Genomic DNA, 20,228 nt, shown 5'->3' on the forward strand with positions numbered 1-20,228 from the left:
GAACTTCAAGAGCAATACTACACTTGAAATGTATAGAAATGAATGTTATGAAATAGGTATAGTGAATCAAAATAAGTAATTAGTCCGTCTTTTAGATAACCCTAAAATAATGGACACGCATTTTTCTTTTCTCTCTCTCACAAACAAATAATAACGAAGATACAACAACGCTTGAATTTCGTGTTAAGTCACTGCTTAGTACAAATTTTACATACCTAGACGTGGCGTCACGAGCCTCCACTCTCTAACTTTGTTGCGTTTTATCTTCATTATTATTTTGTATATCTCTTCCAGACCTCGGGACTACAGAGTTCCAAATTTTTGGGAGGCAAACGTGGGGTCGAAGCCAACACGCTGAAGCCCTTTTGAGACAACTTTAATGAAATGGTGACACAAAACCGACGATTATCCCTTTATACACTATAGAAATGAACCCAAGGACAATCCCCGGTGGACCTCCTAAAAAAAAGACAATCCCCGGTTCTGTGCTAAACTATTGCTAACTATGGAGGAAAACTACTTGGGCTATTTTGATGGGATGTTAGTGGATGACAATGTATTAGGTACATGTAAAAACGGCAGGTGGAGACTCGCCACCTCACTTACTGTAACCAGTCACTGAATAGCAACAAGAGGGCAATAGGGACATGAGCGGCTGAAGGGTGAGGATACCTCGGCGGACTTTAAACGCGGATTACGCGCTCCCTGTGCTTACCATGAGGCACCTACCCTCCGAGCAGGGCCACTAATCCTGCTCTAGCGACTCCACTCTGGACGGCCAAGCCAAGCCAGAGGCGTGAGACCTACCCCCGTCATGGTTCACTCCGACCGGCCGGAGATGGGGGACAGTATACTCTCCCTGGAGAACTCAGTATATATAGCCCCGCGGGGTCGCTACTCCCCGTCATCAGCCTCAGATGTCTTGCGGTGCATATATCTCATTATTATTGTCGTTATTATCTCAAGAGCCTTTGTCCCAATTATGTTAGGGTCGACTTCCAGTCACGATGCAACTGAGTACCAGTGTTTTACAAGGAGCGACTGCCTATCTGACCTCCACAACCCGGTTACCCCTTGGTAAGACTTACTGGCTTCTGACTACCCATAACGACTGCCAAGAATGTTCAATGACAGTCGGAACCTACAGTTTAACATCCCCTCCAAATAACGGTCATTGGTATCCAAAATATACGTAGAAAGTACATACGAACTTAGAAAAGTTGCATTGGCAGGCACTTGCCAGACCTGGAATCAAAGACGCACGCTCATACTTGAGAGATTGGTTCTCTACCCACTAAACCACCACGAATTCCACTAAGTCACCACGACTTTGTCATCTATTTAATGTTTTTTTACGAAATAATACCTACGTGTAATATTTTTGCCACACACAACTTAAATGCGGTCTAATTAGAATCACTACTTTTATCCCTATGGTCACGTCTATTGCGACTATTCAGATCTTTGATTTTGCTGACCCCATAGTCGCTGGCATAAGGGACAGGATCCGCGTACGAAGTCGCGGGCAGAAGCTAGTTTTTAATAAGGATACCTAAACAATGAATTAGTTTTTGCCTGCAATAATCTTTAATTTAACATTTAAATTAGCAATATCAAAAAATACAGAATAGCTATAAATATCATCATTTGCCTAGCCTTTCCCAACTATGTTGGGTTCGGCTTCTAGTTTAACCAGATGCAGCTGAGCACCAGTGTTTTACATTGATCAATTGCGTCTCTGATCTCGTAAACCCAGTTGTTTGAGCAAATCAATACCCCTTGGTACAATACTGGTTGAAAGCAGTTGTCTTGGCTTCTGACAGCCGAGATCTACAATTTAACCATCTACAATCTAAAATTTTCCATGGAACAAACTGCCTACTCGTGAGGCTTTAACATAGCCATAAGCGCCTCAAATAGACAGAATATTTTATGCAACTTATTACTTAAATGAGAAATGAGATTAACATTGAAAACATATAAAGACGGCGGAAACACAAGAATCAAGGTTAATTTAAAAATAGTGGCAAATACTTTTATACAATACTTTTTCATTATATAACATAATTCGAAATCTCCCAGATTCTTGTGTGCAGATGCAGATAAGTGAAGATGAGATACAGGCCGATGTTACAATAATACATTAAGTAGTGGAATGCTGATTTCAGGTCTTGCAATACTTAACACTCGCTCGTCAGTCAAATTACTCGAATTTTGGTACCCAATAATCTAACAGTTTGCAAAGACTGTCAAGGATGTTCATATGACAGCCGGGACCTGTCAAATTAAATTATGACTCTGTTTTACACAATTTCTAAATTAAATGCCTCAAACAATACGTGCTGACGAACGTGCGTACAAAAGATACTACAGTAATACTGTTTTTAGAAATGACATTGCAGACTAATTTACCTACGCACTTCACTTAAGTACCTATGACAAACAGCATGTTGTTATCATAGAACTATAAAACAGTCAGAAATAGGCCATAATCTGTTATCAGTTTTAAAAAATACTTTAAATTAATTATTGAATATTTAAAATACATATAGGTAGTCTGGAATGAAAACGGTGGTCTTGTATTTAAGGTGGAATCTTGAAGTAATTTTCATTTCAGATCAAAATGCCTAGACCATAATTGCCATTACAATCGCAGATCTAGAGAATATAATTAGAAGTATCACACAGTAGTAAAAAGATCATCTTTGAAAGAAACCAATGTGTTTTTGCTCCTGTGATGCGAAAAATATAATATCAGCAATCGTCAGACAAAATACCAAGCCGTAATGAATGTTTTTTGTTCGCATTTCTCCCTTTAAGATGTGGCGATTTTTTTCGGTATTGCATTCTCTAAATCTGGAAATGTAACAGGTACTTAACTACAAGAAAATTTAGGTAATACATTAAAAACATACACAACCACTAATTCAGAATAGATTAATAACACAACAGGCGAAAACCTGAAACACATACTTTTCTGTTTATCTTTTTTTTTAATTTAACTTCATCAGGAACTTCTAACTACTCACTAATCCTATGGCAAGACTACACCACAACTGTTCGCACACATTTGTACGTGTCGGCGAGATCACTTCTAGCATATTATGTCCGCACACACGTTGCAATTTCACAGATCGTTTAGAAATATGCGCACTCCATTATTGTTCACTAGAGACAGTAGACCAGAAGAAACAGTGAAGGTACCGCACACCATCGGAAGTTCGCCTTAGATAATTTCCTTAATTTGGTTTTACGTTGTTTTTAACATAACACGGGTTGTCATGGCAACAGCTGCAGCTTCAAGGCCAGTTCTGATGAGGTAACATGCAGTGGATATTTGCACTGTTCAAGTATGGCGTAATTCGGCTTTACCAATGTTCGAATGTCTAAGGCATTCTGTCAAGGCAACAGTAGCAAATAGTCACATTTATATGAATAGTTGAGCAGCTTTTTCCAGTGATGTGTTTCATTTTATAAATTGGAAAAAAATAATTTAAGTAATTTTCGGAGGCACTATTAGCATGGATTCCCAGTTATTTCCTCGTACCTGTAAAATAAAAAAAAGATTATAATATACATACTAATATAATAGAGAGATAACTTTTTTATTTGTTTGGTTTAATGCTCTCAAACTATTAAATCGATTTGACAAATTCTTTCACTATTGAAAAGGAACACTCTGTCCGAAAAATAAAGATTATAGGTATTTTATCACGGCTCGGGCAGCAATTCTCTCGAAATGCTTCTAAAACCTCGGAAAATCTAACTAGTATGAAATATGCAAGTACGAAAGCCACTATTCATATCTTGGCTGAATAACTATTTAATAAAAAAAGCTGAATAAATAACGCAAAATTGGGGAAAGCTCAACACTTGACGGGGTGGTGGAATTTTGAACCTTTTGTCTATAAATAGATAGAGTATATTGTAATTAATCTTTAAATGCATGGCCGTGGTTTCCAGAACCGTCTATGACGTAGAGTGCGATAGCAAATCGGATACGAAGACATAATCAGTGGGGAAAGCCCACCTCTATCTTATGTACTTAACCTCAAAAATCCACCTCATTATAAAACGTGGTCTTGAAATAGACCATCTTCTTGAACCAACAATCTAAACCTAGCATTGAAGTCGATAATTTGACAACCACGTTATAAAACGTGGTTGTCGCGTTTCGCATGCACTTTGAACATGCCAGCAATAATTTAACGAATGCCTCATTTCATTTTACAAGAATCTATTAAAGTAAGAAACACTTGCATAATCTCTGTTGTGTGATGGGTGGTCAAAATTCTCGAAAAATCTAATTTTCTAGAAAGTGCAAGGCCAAAAGTCTCATTATACGAAAGTGGAGCTAGCACGGCAAAAGCTTGGGCGCCGCACGTTGAAAATGTAGCCAGTAATTTAATGAATGCATTTGATTTTACAAGAATCTAATAAAATAGGTAAGTGTATCTTTTAACCACTATTTACACACCATTTTTATAGACACCCTGTTCCGATATTTAACAAAATATACAATAAATACAAATATATTTAGTCCACTTTAGGTCTGATATAGAATTGTCCAGAAAGTGCAAGTTAAAGGTATTTAATAATTAATAAACAACAAAACGCAATAACACAAGAATTAAAAAGCGCGGGAAAAAATGAAGACTTACAGCTCACAGATTACGCAGAGACTATTACTTCCGTAATAAATCCTTCCGGTGCCTTCCGGACACTGGTCATAAGTTATAGCACTGCAGTCATAGTGCATCATCATAGCAAGAATTAAAAACACAAGCAAACTTAATTTATAAGCACTGGACGGTGACATTATGATAAGGCAATTAACACGTCCGACTCCGACACGAATCCTATTCACTCTAACAGAGAAATGAGAATCGACTGAATATGACGAGCCTGAGCCCCCTCCAATAGCCAATTCTGTGTTGTCATTATAAAAAAATAATTCATACCATGCAAAAAAAATAAAGACTATTATTTAAAAAAGTTAGATAATAATTGATAATAATTATTTTAAATAAAAATAAGAAGCTAGCATTAACATTGAATTATTATCTTTGTCAAGTGACAGTGACACAAATCGCGATAACACAATTAATTTCCATTCTTAAGTAATGAATATGAAATGACCGCGTTGGTTTAATAATTATGATATTTAATCTAGCAACACCCTTATTATTGAAATTATGCAAGTCACTTCTTTGTTTCGATTTAGATATAATACTTCTTTCCGAGTATTTAACTAAGTTTATAGGAACATTTTTGAAATCAAAATGTATAGTGTAATAAATTATAAATCGTGTGATGTGTTTTGTGGCAGGAGCTGGATGCGAGCAGCCGGAAATCGATCTCAGTGGCGTGCACTTGGAGAGGCCTATGTCCAGCAGTGGACTGCTATAGGCTGATGATGATGATGATGATGATATTGTGTTCTTAAATGTTTTTATGTGTACACTTGTAAATAAATCAAGTGCATACAACTTGTGTTGTCAGTGTGTTTATATAAGATTGCAAAGTAAATGGATACATTTTTATTACAAAATAAAAATCATTTAACTAAGATTAAGATTTGACAAGCTGTTGAAAAGTTTGCTTTTGTCGAAATAAGTTGTTGATGAATATTTTCAGAATATATTTTTCGTGTCATTGCAAAACATTGTTAGAAGGTTCCGTTTAATGTTTTTTTATAAATCTGTACACTAGTGTTTTAGTGAAATATTATTGTTAGTTTTTCCTCGTTTTGTTAAGATAACACCAATTACGAGAAGCGTATGGCTTTAACTGTTTTCTTAGCATAAAATATAGATGGCAATGACTTAACCTTTATAACCTAACTTTTATGAAATGTGTTATCATTTTTGTTTCCGAGAAACTCCAGATTCTGTTTCAACACTTTATTGAAACAAAAGATATGAATTCTTTTGAAGCTTATGTTGACATTATTGCTTAATTTGATTGTATTTGTGAATAAAACAACAGACACTATGATATAGTAAATAACCACTCTGAATGATTTGAATTGAAAACCCACATTGTAACAGAGAAGAGATCAGCCATTACTTATGTGAGACTAAACGAGGGACGTATTCTAATCTACTAGAGCCTATGCCTACATAATCATCATCATCAGCCTATCGCAGTCCACTGCTGGACATAGGCCTCTCCAAGCGCACGCAACTGAGATCGATTTTCGGCTTCTCACATCCAGCTCCTGCCAGCCGTCTTGCGCAAATCTCCACCGTACCTGAGGACTTCCTACACTACGTTTGCCGAGACGTGGTCTCCACTCTAGAACTCGTTTACCCTAACGGTTATCGGTTCTTCGGCTAATATGGCCAGCCCACTGCCACTTCAGCTTGCTGATTCGGTGGGCTATGTCAATGACCTTGGTTCTCTGACGGATTATCTCATTTCTGATATCGCATCAGAGAAATGAAATGCTACATAATACAAATAAAAATAATATAATCATCAATGAAAGATTTTTTTATTTTATATCTACTGATGGTACCTAGAGGTACATTAGTTAATGGGATATTATAAATTGCATATCAAATAAATAATCGCCTATCAATTAATACTCATCATTTATATTCTTTTTTACATCAAATAACTTAGTTCACTACAAATAAACTAAATGTTTAACAACACTCAAACTGCAGATAATTCGAAATTATACATCAATATGACATTGCTTTTTTTATTATAATGCAATACACTTAAATTTATTCTTGTACAAAAATACTACATACATAGCATTAATACTGACTGCACAGCAAATTTTCCATATTTCATAGCAAAATAACTATCCCAGTCGCATATTAACCAGTAAGTACAACAAAACCTGTTCATCATATTTGTCTTAATTTTCAAGAAGCCATGCTCGACAAATTAAATGATTATTATAACAAAAAAATCCTGTCACATTGCATTATTTCTAAAAACAGAACAAATTAACTGAAAAAGGTTCGCGGCTTCGCGCGCTTTTTCGTCACTGGAGTGCAGAGTGGCGCGAGTGAGTAAGATAGAGTTCAATTAAAAAATATTGTATTAAAAATTGAAGCTAGTAACGAAAACAAATCGCTGCAAAACCGACTCCACGTAGTCTTGTCTGCCCTACCCCTAGAGTGCAATTCAAAACCGCGTAGGCGCGGAGGGGCGAGGCGGCCTGCGAGCTGAGGAGCAGGTAATTTTAACGCTCGCCAACGCGGTTGAGGCTGGCCGGCTCGGCCGGCCAGTAAGCCGAAGCTGCGGTGGTGAGCGTGAAAATCATCTGCGACGATAAGCTCGCATTTGACCGCCGGAGCCACGAAGCGCCGGAGCCGTGACAGAAGTGATGCTTGCTGCATGTTGCATGCTTACTTCCATGTTGCATGCCTGGTTACATGCTGCATGCCTGCTTTCATGCTTCAGGCTTGTTTGCATGCTTCTTACAGGAAAATAAAAATTCCAAAACTATGCCAAAAGATGATTCTGACTATAAACATTCTGAAATATGATATTATAGTAGTAGCCTTTTAATGACTACTTATATGAAATGTATGCCAAAAGGAAATACTGACAATGACTGACAATGCACCAGCCCTATTTTTTTAAAGAACTATAGTATGTATATGCAAGCATATCATCGGACTTGCGATCCGACTCAAGTACGTGGCGCCAGCTGCAGAAGCTAAAAATGTTGCCTATTATTATTAGGGCAAAAAAGGAAACGTGTACGCCCCGCGAAAGCAAGACGCGCTTTAATAATTCAATAAATTACAATTTTGTATTTAATTTTATATTTTTTTGCTGGTCTCATTATGCCGTAATTAATAAATAATAAGATGACTGAGACAAATAAAATGCTGTTTCATTCTGAAAAACTGCTGTAAATAATATAAAAATAGAAGCTATATTTAAAAGAAAAAGAGTTAACATGTATAATGTGCATTAAGATTATTAGCTGTGCATTGATGAAAAAGCTTTTGCTTTAGGAAAAATCGCTGTACGCTGCGAAAATAAATTGTAGTGTGTTTAGTGATATTTTGAGTTGAATATTTTGCTGTGCAATCAGTAATTTTGATGGGAATTCGGAATCTTATTGCATAGAAAAAGGATATTTTTTGATTTGCGTTTAAATACTACCCTTAGTTAATTAATGACAATCTCCTTATCGTCCTTTGCCAGCGTCTACTTGACTACTTGACTTGATTGCTAGACTTGACTGCCTACTTGACGACTTCGTTGGCGCAATGGTCACCACGCCGGACTACAACATACCGAACTAATGGCCCCGGGTTCGATTCTCAGTACGGTCAACATTAATTATTAACGAAGTTACAAAATACTACAATAGTTTACAAATATTTTAGACAGGTCTTTAATTACGAGAATAAAGTGTTAATAAAACAACCCTTTGTCATTATTATGACAAATAGTCATAGGTACAATTATGTTCCCGTGAAAAAAATATGCGACTAGATAATAATAAACGCAGTTATCATTTAATTAGGGTTCCGTACCCAAAGGGTAAAACGGGACCCTATTGTTTTAGCTCCTCTGTCCGTCCGTCCGTCCGTCCGACTGTCATCAGGCTGTATCTCATGAACCGTGAAAGTTAGAGAGCTGAAATTTTCGCAGATGATGTGTTTCTGTTGCAGCTATAACAAAAAATACTGAAAACTAGAATAAAATTAATATTTTGGGGGGCTCCCATAATTTCATAGTTTTATTAGGAAATCAAATTCAAAGTCCTTATCATATAATTTTGTTTATACTTAATATTTCCGAGAGTAAGACGATATTAAAGTGTTATCAGTATCACTTTCTTCTTAAAAACTCGTAGAATCAAGTGATAAACGAAGAGTAATATATGAGTCTGAGGCCCGATTCTGCTAAGTTAAACTCATGTCTGTTAATGTCAAAACTGAATAAAAATTTAATCGCAATAGCAGTTTTAACCTTAGCGGGCATTCTGCTACTAACAAGATTAATCGTATACCAATGCAGTGACATTTCATTGGTTTGCGATTGGTCTGCCTTTTGGTCTATACGGTAGTTTGCTCTACAATCATATTGCAATCGTGAATCATTTGAATCACAGAAAAAGATAAAAACGTTTACCTAATTAAAAGAATTACCTATTTAAAAGAAAAAATTTCAATGAATATAAATTAATAATAGTGTGAATACAAAAAATATATTAAAAAAAAGCGTGGGGTGCTTTTTAAGGTATTATCGAAATGAAAATCACTCTACTCATATCTGTCAATAAAATATTTATAACTATTGACACCATGCACCCCACGCTTTTTTTTTAATATATTTTTTGTATTCAAACTATTATTAATTTATATTCATTGAAATTTTGAACACTATTTTCTTAATTTAAATTTATTTTCTATTTTTTAGTTCGGTTTTCTATAAAAAGCGTGTTTTTTAGTTTTTTTAAAACTATTATTTATTTTCTACTTTTTAGTTTTTTTGTTTAAAGCTTTTCAGTGATACGAATAGTTATCACTATCCATACAAGTGGGAAGTTCTCATCAATACAAAGAATATAAGTCCAAACGAGGTATTTTACATATTCAGTTGTAGAGTTCCCTCGTCTTTCTCTGGTCTCCATCATCAGGTCAGCTCCCAACCTTCACTGTTGCAAAGGTCTTGTCAATCTCAGTCGGATGTGAATCGAATGTCGCTAAAGTAAAATTCGCAGAATCGAGCCCTTGGTCAGGCTTTACCAAGAATAAAATTTATAGATATACCTAGATTAGATAGTTTTTGTCACCTATGGGGAGCAGTTATCTCGAGACGCGAGTGAAACCGCGGGGGGAAGGTAGTTAGTAATAGATATAAGATATTACTAAGTATGCCTATCAGAACAGGAAACTTGATGAGTGATGGAAGTTTAGAGAATTTCAGTAATATGGTTGCTAAATTGATAATGTCAATGACTCATGCGTCGATTAACCTTGTGATATGTATTTTTATACTCATATTATAAGGCTGAAGAGTTTGTTTATTTGGTAGACTCAGGATGAAAATATCTGATACTTAATTTAAAAATTGGTAAGCTGGCTTAATTTAAAAGGTAGATGCTTATTAAAGAAAAATATCCTAAGAGACCTGAATGCCACGGAATTAAATGAATTTACCGGCTCTGATTATCCGTTCAGATGAATCATTTGTTCAAACGTGTTATCGGAAGAATGTTTCATACTTATGTTCTGTACGTTTTTTACCTTCATAAGTATTTAAATATGCACAAATCGACACAGTAATCTAGGTCAATTTCAAAATAATTCCGGAATATTGATTTCTAAATTTTAAGCCTGTGTTCGAAATATGGATTACCTAATTTTGCTGAGAAATGCCTTTTTTCGCAATCTCCATTTTTTTCTTTTGCAATTTTTTTAGTTCAAAAAACTTTGTTAATTATCAGTACCTAATACGGATCAATGACCTACATATAACAGTCTATCGAAAGTTTAAAATGTCACGAGGTTGTCTGAGTTGAACTAGCACCTCCTTTAGGAGGTATTAAAACCAGTTATAAAACATGCTAACATTGTATTTATTATCACGCAAAAAAGATTTATAAATAAAGAACGGAACGTCACACATAATATCAAAACAAACCGGGTTGTTCCCGACAGCGAGCGCTTAAAGTTTCATAATATTGCATGACACTGAATGTCCTTATCAAGTCATTGTCTGACTAAATTATGACAGAAAATCACACTCTATTGAACGTTAGATGGTGAAATAATGAAAAAGGAACTCACTTGTCACATCGCCAGCATTTATAGTAGTGCCAAATGTACCCGTCTGGGCATGGACTGGAACCACTATTCATGACACTTCGTTGCACCCTTTTGCTCCTGAAGTTCTTTTCTGCAATTTTCACCACACATTTTCCGGACAATGAAGCACATTTAGTACGCTGTGCAGATTTAATATGCCTATTATTATCTTTAATTGCACTGATAAACGCGAACAGCATCGCTGCGCAGAAAATCAGCAATAGAAACTTCATTTTTATTTATCTTTTATATTATATGAGTCACTGTTTAAACACTACCGTTCGCTTCGAGAATCGAGATTGGAATGAATCGTGTTTGCCGACCGGCTATGTTCAACGTTCGGTTCGGGGCTGGCAAGGCTCTTGGCGCCAGACAGGTGACAATATGACACATAAGAGTTTGATTTCAATGTTGTTAGCTTAGCGGCAGACTCATATAAGCAAATATTCTTGACATAATCGGTTATAAGATAGTTATTTTTATTTTTATATGACTCAAAATCGATATCTACATTGGTCATCAATAAGCCTTTTTATTCGCTGATATGGGAAGTGGAATATTTTCTGCAAGGCTGATCTATGCGATATACTTAATAAATCTAGGACTTGTCAAGCTACTTTCACACTATTAACGGCTGTCACTTAAGATTTTGCCTTATAGGAATTGGTTTGCATTAAGTAGTGCAGCAAACTTTGCAATATACATCCTACTTATGTAGGTGTACTAAAAAAACGTAAACATCTGTAGTATGTTTTTATAGCTTCCTAGCGACCCGCCAGAAATCCCCCGTAAATCGGTTGCGTAGTTTTGAAAATTTAAGCGTACAAAGAAACATATAGGGATATGGGGACAGAATGAGCGACTTTGTTCTGTACTATGCAGAGTTATTACATAACTGCCTCGTTGGTCTAGCTGTCGCAAGTGTGGCTGCTGAGCACGAGGTCTCGGGTTCGATTCCCGAGTCGGGCCGAAATCGCTTTGTGGGTTTTAGAAGACTTTCACAAAGCAGCCCGAAGCCTGGAAGTTGGTGATTGATTCACCCGTGCATCGGAGAGCACGTAAATGTCGGTCCTGCGCCTGATCTCTTTCCGGTCGTGTCGGATTGCCGTCCCATCGGGCTATGAGAGTGAAGGAATAGGGAGTGCACCTGTGTCTGCGCAAATGCTTGTGCACTATAATATGTCCTGCGCAGTTGGCTAATCTCCTTACATGAGAACAGCCGCCGTAGCCGATAATCGGCTAGGAGGACATCATCATCATCACATAATATAGGCTGCTCTTATCCGGGTACAGGAAGAAGTCCTCTCCAAAAGCAGGTACATCGAGTGGTCGTGAGTGTAATAAGAAATATTGTCTTTAATAACTTGATTGTTATATGAGGTTATAGTGTCCTATGACGCTACCTGTTTTCAACCAGTTTTCAATAACAAACGAAGACAAACAATGCGTCATTAATGATATTTACCTAGGTATATCTTAGAAATGGATACAGTCTATACAATGTGTTAGTTTGACCGAGGCATAATGTGTGCCCAGCTAGGTGCACGGTACCAAAGAGTGGGTCTTATGGAGAAGAACGTGCAAGGAACTCCATAGCCACTCTTAAAAAAAAAACTTTTAAACGTCAGTTTAACACTTGTCTAAAAAATGACAGATTATGACGTTGAAATAAGGTCCATTTTGCAGCCACACTTTTTTTAGACAAGTGTTCGACAGATCTTTATTTTTTTTTGTAAGACCATGTGTGTATATCTTTACTAATATTATCAAAGAATCAATATTTGTATTTTTGTTTCTTTGACTAGGTACTTGACTTGTCGGCTCGACTTGACAAGTCGTCAAGTCACTTGACTTAATATGCTTGAAAACACAAAGAATTTAGTCAACGGAGAAAACCATACTTTTTTAAAGGTCAACGTACCATATAGATTAAGTAAGTAAGTTCCCAGAATATGACTTGAAGGCGTTCTCAATTTTTCCATTTTACTTTTCTCCGCTGTAAAATAGGGCGCAAAAATTATTAGCTACTAATTATCTTAGCCACGAGCCGTAGCGATAAGAACGTGTAGTTTAAATACATAAATATTATGAAGTGTGTATTACGTAGCTGATAAGAATATGTATATAATTACGTGTTAAGATTACTTGGCAGTGAACTCGGCAATAAACGATTAAACGAATCAAGTTCTCAAGTTTATCAAGGTTAAGCATAATATCCGGCCTTCGATAATGTGTGTGTCAAGTATGATTAATAGGAAATAATTTATCAATATAGGTCAGTTATAGAGATCGTGGCTAACTTAAAATCGCACGGACCGATAGGTTATAAGGTTAAGCAACGCTTGGCGCGGTTAGTTCGTAGATGGGTGACGATCTTGTCATAATGAGTTCTTCCGTGTTTCGGAAAATACTGTAGGTACGGGCTGTCAGTTGAACATCTTTGGCAGTCGTTAGGTAGTTAGAACCGAACCTAAGTTTGACAATCAGTCTTATAAAATGTGTATTAGGTTGCCCGTTGTGCTCCTTGTAAAACACTAGTACTCAGCTGCCTATGGTCAGAATGGGAGCCGACCATAACGTAGTTGGTAAAAGGCTAGGCAGATGATGAATAACTAATGAATAGAATGATTTGACTAGCCCTATAGAAAAATCTAGTTAGTTTAATATACCTGTCTATTAAGGTGTGACTACGATTACGATTTTTTTGCAGTCATGTAGAACTTTAATTGGTGTTTCTTAGAAAGAGTTAAACATAATGTGTGGTCGATTATATTACATGTATCGTAATGAATTAATTCTGATGGCAAGCACAAGGTCGACTCACCCGATGGTCGATGTCGATGAGTCAACTTGCTCGCGTGTCACACCTAACGGTATTCGACTGGCATTTATGCCCTTACTAGCAATTGTGTTTAATTTACAACAGATTATATAGATTAAAATACTGAAGTAATTTTACCAGAAATATGTGTATTTCATCACGTGTTTAGCTCATCATCAGCTGTTTTAAAAAATCCATTTAATACAAGGTCGATATGTTATGAACATTACTATTCATATCATTATTGTTAAGACAGTGAATAGATTAGATTAGAGCATTCGTTAAAAGTTCTAAGATGTAAAATATTGGTTTCAAACGTTTTAAGGATATGCGTGCATATCTACCTAGGTACTTATTTGTTTCCAAAATTGTATGTCGGTATAATTTACGATCCTACATCAAGTTTTGGCTTAAGTTTATTTTTAAAACCAGTTAAATATTTTGTCAAGTGGTTGGTGACTGCAGTATCTAATAACTACTATAAAAGTGGTCAGTATTTTCTGTATAGTGTATGAAATACCTAATTATAATATGTATCTAGATAAAATATTCTCATGTAAATTATCTAGATGTAGGTTTACTTATCTTTAAAACTATGTAATTTTTTGATAATAAAAAGATTTATTTATTTCATTCGTTTTATTTATTTTCCTTTTACTGCGGATTACCAAACCGTATCTTGTTTTTCGATTAGAGATTGGAATTTGAAATAATTATAATGCTAATGTCTTTCAATCACTAATCGATAAAAAATGGATGGATCGGTTATTATAATCCGCAGTTAGAGATCTATCGTTTTAAATCCTTCCAGAGCTGTTGATTGGTGAAGATAAGATAAGGTGGGCACTGCTAGATATTATCATATTCCTGTGGAAAATAATTGTTAGCTACTGTATGTTGCTATGTATAATGTTGATCTATATAAGTGGGTACAAAGCACGAACTACTGGAAGCAACATGAAGTTGTCAGTTGCACGAAATACTGATGCAATATAAATATAGAGTAGGTACAGTTGCATAATATAATTTAAGTAGCTATTATATGATAATGCTATAATAACGTTGCAATTTCATAATTTACAGGAGTCTGTTATGAAGAGACATTTACAGAATCGGGGTCGTTGACCTCATCCATGGACGGCGCGACTGTTAAAGTTCGCTTATAATATTACTAATAGGTACTGTAGAGTCTAAATACCAATAAGTAGTGTTTATTCAATATATTTTCGTTCTTTGTAAAAAAGTACATATTAGGTTTTTATATTGAAGATGTCACTTCTCCTCAGCCATCAAACAAACGAAGTTTTCAAAATTATGACATTATTTTATTGAAATATTCCCGAGATCCGGTCCCTAGCGTGCTACGCGCTATACAGTACTTAACTAATTATTTTTTCCATTTAATAATCTCTATATTCTACTAATATCATAAAAGCAAAGAGTACTAATGTATAATGTGGGTTCTTCTTCCACGCTAAAACTACTGGAGGAATGTTCATGAAACTTGCCGATAATACCTATAGCTTACACGTCAGAATACCATATCATACGCTACTTTTTATCCGAGACCGGGACGAGTTTAGCTAGGAAGCGGGTGAAACCACTAGCGTAAGCTAGTTTATTACAAGTCCTGCATGTAATTTAAGTCTACTGCTTATATGGATCTCACTTAATGAGCATGCTTTCGTCATTTGACGATTGATTGCAAGTTGTAGCTAAATAGGTTTGACGTAAAAATCTGTGACTTCATAGCTTCCATTTTCCTACATATTGCATAGAGAACCATTTTTGACAGTTCTATAAAAGTTATGAATTTGACTCGATGAAATTTACCTTACTCACGCTGTTGTCACCTCTAAGATTTTTCTCCAAAAAATTATTACCGGATCTTGAAACGTCAGAGTATTGTAATTTCCTCGATCAGACTCAATTTTCCTCATTCATGTGGGAACGAAACGAGGATTGCCGTTCTCACAAGAGCGCTGCCGTGCCGTGACGTATGACAACTCTCAGCAGTCACTATTTAAGGAAAATGAGCCTTATTATAAAGACGTTAAGGATCATTCTAAAGCAGCACACATGTGTCAGTTCGCGGTAAAAGGTACCTTATGGGTGTTGGCACTTACGACATTATGTTTTTTTAGTCTAAGCAAGATTGTAGAATTTGTATCTCCAAATGACTTAAGCGCCAAAGTCCATAAGGTACCTTTTGTCATGAAATGACACATATTATTACATACTTGTTCTAGAACAAAAATATCAATGTTATATAAGAAATACTTTGTAAGGGTAAATGTTTCAAATGAAAATAGCCCACGTAAGTGTCGATTTGGATGGGAAGTAGATCACTTTGAAATTATATTATTGCTTATACAGTAATTTAATTTGAATCTATGTAATAATGGCGTCCATATACGACCTACATATATATGATTATAATATGCCATTTTCCCGCGATTTCAACCGCGTCCCTTGGGAACTATTAAGTACACGGATAAAATCGATCGGTTAAGTATTTTTTGCGTGAAAGCGTAGCAAACAAATGGACTTTCGCACTTATAATATTAAGCAGGATGTGTTTAGAACTGTAGGGACAGCGCATCGGGTATGTTTGAAGACGCACGAACGGACTAGGACGCAATAGGGTAGTGTCCAGGGTCGAAATAATGAAATAATATTTAGTCCGCTTTTTAGATAATCAAAAAATATTGGATACGTATTTTTTCTTTTTTTAATTAAACATAAAATGACAAAGATAATACACTTCAAAAATTAGGAGTGGGGGCCTTTTACGTCACAGTGTCCTGAAAATTGTAGCAACTTGTGACGTCACACTCAACTTTAACACGCTATATCTTTACAAGTTCTGATCCAATTTAAAAAAGAAAAAATACGTATCGCTTAATTTTGGACAATCTACAAGACGGACTAATTATTATTTTTTAGGAAACTAGCCTATTATGGCGTCGGTGCCAGCACAGATTATTTAATAGTCACGTAGTAGAAAGGTAGTTTATAACCGAGTTTGGAAAATTTACTGGTTAAAGCAACGTTATTTACGAGTTTCGTAGGCCTTTTTTGTGGACAATAGTTCTGTCGGGATGTGGGTGAAACCATAAAATAGATGTACAACATATTTAAGTACATATATATAACGTTTTCACCAGAAGTTTTTTTTTGAAAATTTTGAAAACGTCGCGCAGATGATGAAGTCAAATTAACATTAAAATGTTGTAATAGCGGTAGAAGTTGTATCTAAATGTTTTATTATTTATGCGATTGTTTGTATTATAATTGTAGTAGATGTTGCGTCAGAATCCTCGAAGAAAACCACGTACTCGTAGGTATCGAGTTGCGCAATAGATTCACTCTTGACGCACGCAACGGGAAACTTACGACTGTCCTAATTTACATTTCAATACTTTTTAACTAATTTCTGCGGAAGTTGGGTAGGACTTTAGTGTGGGATGCAACCTGCGTCGACATTCTTGCACTTTCTTTCTAGACCTGCGTGTTGTGATGGCTGCGTTGCTGCAAAAGCGGAGAAAATATGCATTCTGTGGATATACCACTAAATGTCAAAGTGTTTTTTTTATACCAAATAGGCCTATGAAAGCTCTTTCGAAACGTCAAACTCGTTGCTCGGTTCCAAAGAGTTGGTCTTATCGAGAAGAACCGGTAAGAAGAAATAACAATTATTTACAATAGTTTTTAGCTATTCCTGAGAAAGTTATACAATGAAGACCTCACTAACTCCTAAGTATATTACTGGGAAGAAGAATTTAGGAATAAATTCTTCTGGTAACCCATTTTGAGTCGCATTCACAGCTCCTTTAGGGCATTTCAAAGCGACTAGTTGGCACTTACCGTAATTAAACTCGGCTGGATTTTTTTCGGGCAACGGCTAAGCATTGAAATTAGTGCTACAAGGAATCGTATTTCAATGTAACTGAAGAGAAAAAGTCCAAATAAACGACACACGCATCAAAAAGACTGGGAAAAGACATACGCATCAATACTAAAAGGCCAATATTTCTTCAAGTTGCATGAAACATAAAATTATGTCAGGCAAACATTTTGTGATGAAATATAATGTTCACGTTAGCACAATGTTGTGACGCAACACTGACATAAGAAATCCCATCCACAAACTAAGTATATAATCTTTCGCAATTTTAAAACCATCTCATTCTTTCGCAAGAAAGCAAGGTGAAAATATCTTGAAATTAAAAGAACATTTTTAACCCTAAAATTAGGGACTGTGTTTATGACAAACTTAAAGTCTAAAGATAAAAATAAAATATCTCCAGAATTTTATAATGATAAAAGTCTAATTTGTAAAGTTGATGACGTAGTGTCGTATTCAGATGTTCAAGTTATACCTATGACCATATTTTTGGTACCTACATGGTGTCAAAAGCTTGTGATAAAACCATATTCATTTTCGGATGGTAAAGGACGTGAATTGGACATTCAAAGTTGTGTCTTGGAAATGTAAGTAATTTTATTATACACTCATAGATTTTTTTTGTGAACTTGCCACTTAGTTGATATTTTTGATGTGTTGATGTGGTCAGCCTTAGTATCAAAGAGTACCCGCACAGTGCAGACTAAACAGTCGCCAGACAGTTGGTTTGATGGTTAAAAAAAAATATTATTTTTGAGGTAATCGTGAATTCAATCAAACTTTTATCGGTTCAATACCGGCCAAATAAATTCATTTCTATACTGATTTATGAGACTGAAGAAACTGTCGAGCGATTAAAAGTTTGTAGTGTGCTAGTACCCTTTACTGTATTTACTACAGCTACTAAGATAAAACTTATAATAAAATAAAATAATGTTTATTGTCAAAAAAGCAACTTTACATTGTAGAAGTTACCGTTGAGCCACAAACTAACCACAGCTTGTAGCTCTGATTGCGATATTTTCTTATGATTATAAAGCTACGTAGATACAATTATGTTCTGTGTAAGCTTTAGTATTTGATCGTCTTGATACTTACTTCTTTAGTACCATGATGTAACTTAACTTCAAGTAGGCCTGATACAAATGTTGGAAATATGTATACATCATTCATTTATAACTACCCTAATCTATACTAATATTATAAAGAGGAAAACTTTGTTTGTTTGTTTGGTTGTAATGAATAGGCTCAAAAACCACTGGACCGTTTTTTTAAATTCTTTCACCATTCGAAAGCTACATTATCCACGAGTAACATAGGCTATATTTTATCCCGGTACGGGCAGTAGTTACCACATACGCGGGTGAAACCGCGGGAAAACGGCTAGTATGTTATATAACAGATATACCTTATATTGTCGATAACATTTCTAATACTTTTCAGGTCAAGACCACGAGACAGCAAACATACAAACATAACGCAACTAAATCAAATGAACAGAAACATGATCCTCGTACATAAATAGCTTGTCAATACAGCATGTATTCCTGCACAAGGGACTTTGAGTTTTGAAACGTGTGCGTTAAGACTTACTTTGCTGTACGATTTGGTGATCCTTATCGGGTTAAGGGCGGTTTCGTGGGCGTATTCTTCGTGGAGCAATGAGGGACCCGTTTGTCCCACTACGATCGCGTGCAACAAAAAAGGATCAGCTGACAGATGTGGACCTTTTTTTACGAATGTAGCAACTGAGGTTAAAGTAAGCCGATTTAGACTTTATTTCGCTTCAGTATAGAGTCTATTTTTGTATGCTTCTTGTGATTTTTATGACAATACTCAGTGTTGATGTGTACAGAAGTTTTTTTGGGTATGTGATACTTCAAAAGGCCTTTCAAGGTAAGGTAATTATGCTTTTGTTAGTAAAAGTCGACATAGTATGGTTATAAACTGTGATTATTGGTTTGTTTAGATACACTTTAGTTTCGAATTCATTTTAAATTTATTTTCTTAAGTGTGTATAAAGAGGTATGTTTTAAAATCCACTTGTACGTACAGTCAGCTTCAAAAAAAGCCAAACAAATCTAAATTTTAAAATTACTAGACACAGTGTCTTCAATAACTTAAAAGAGTAGGTATTCATCAACCTTTTTTGAAGTTTAGAAAGTCAACATTTTGACATTTATGTTGTTCAGAAATTATCTCTAAGTATAACCCTGTACGTAATTAAGCACTTTTGAACATTTCGATTTGTTCAGCTACTTTTGACGCTGACCATATGTTTTGAGCAAATCTAAGAGAAATTGTGTTGTCAACTTTTACCGACTGAAAGAGATAGAGAAATACTTATTGGACATATGCAAATACTTAAAGAACAATACAGTACAGGTGGGCTTAATACGATGATTTTCATGATAAATATGTTTGACTCTGAAAATCATTTACAATAATAATAAACTTGCAGCATTTTTTATTAGAGAATTACTCAGTTATTAGATAATTATTTAATTAACTTATTTTAAGATTAACTAATTTATTTTTTTACAGTTATAATTCAATTTACCGTGCAATATTATTCTATGGAAATTTCCTCAAACTTACGTATTTAAGAAGCTTTGAACTTAACAACCTTAAGAAAGATCATAACAGATCAGTATTATTATTATCTAGTCACAGTTTGAGGGAAATTTCGATAGGTAGTCCTTATTTA

At 35.3% G+C, this 20,228-nt stretch overlaps 1 long non-coding RNA gene across 1 annotated transcript; it reads right to left on the reverse strand.

Moving 5' to 3' along the window:
- Positions 1–1,564: 1,564 nt before the first annotated feature.
- Positions 1,565–11,093, reverse strand: LOC124637751. Its single transcript, XR_006985283.1, has 2 exons — positions 10,776–11,093; positions 1,565–3,547 (listed from the first exon to the last, which is right to left on the reverse strand). It is a non-coding gene; the product is annotated as an uncharacterized LOC124637751 (long non-coding RNA).
- Positions 11,094–20,228: the final 9,135 nt, after the last annotated feature.

This window comes from Helicoverpa zea, chromosome 16 (genome assembly GCF_022581195.2).
Source record: "Helicoverpa zea isolate HzStark_Cry1AcR chromosome 16, ilHelZeax1.1, whole genome shotgun sequence".
Lineage (NCBI taxonomy): Eukaryota > Metazoa > Arthropoda > Insecta > Lepidoptera > Noctuidae > Helicoverpa > Helicoverpa zea.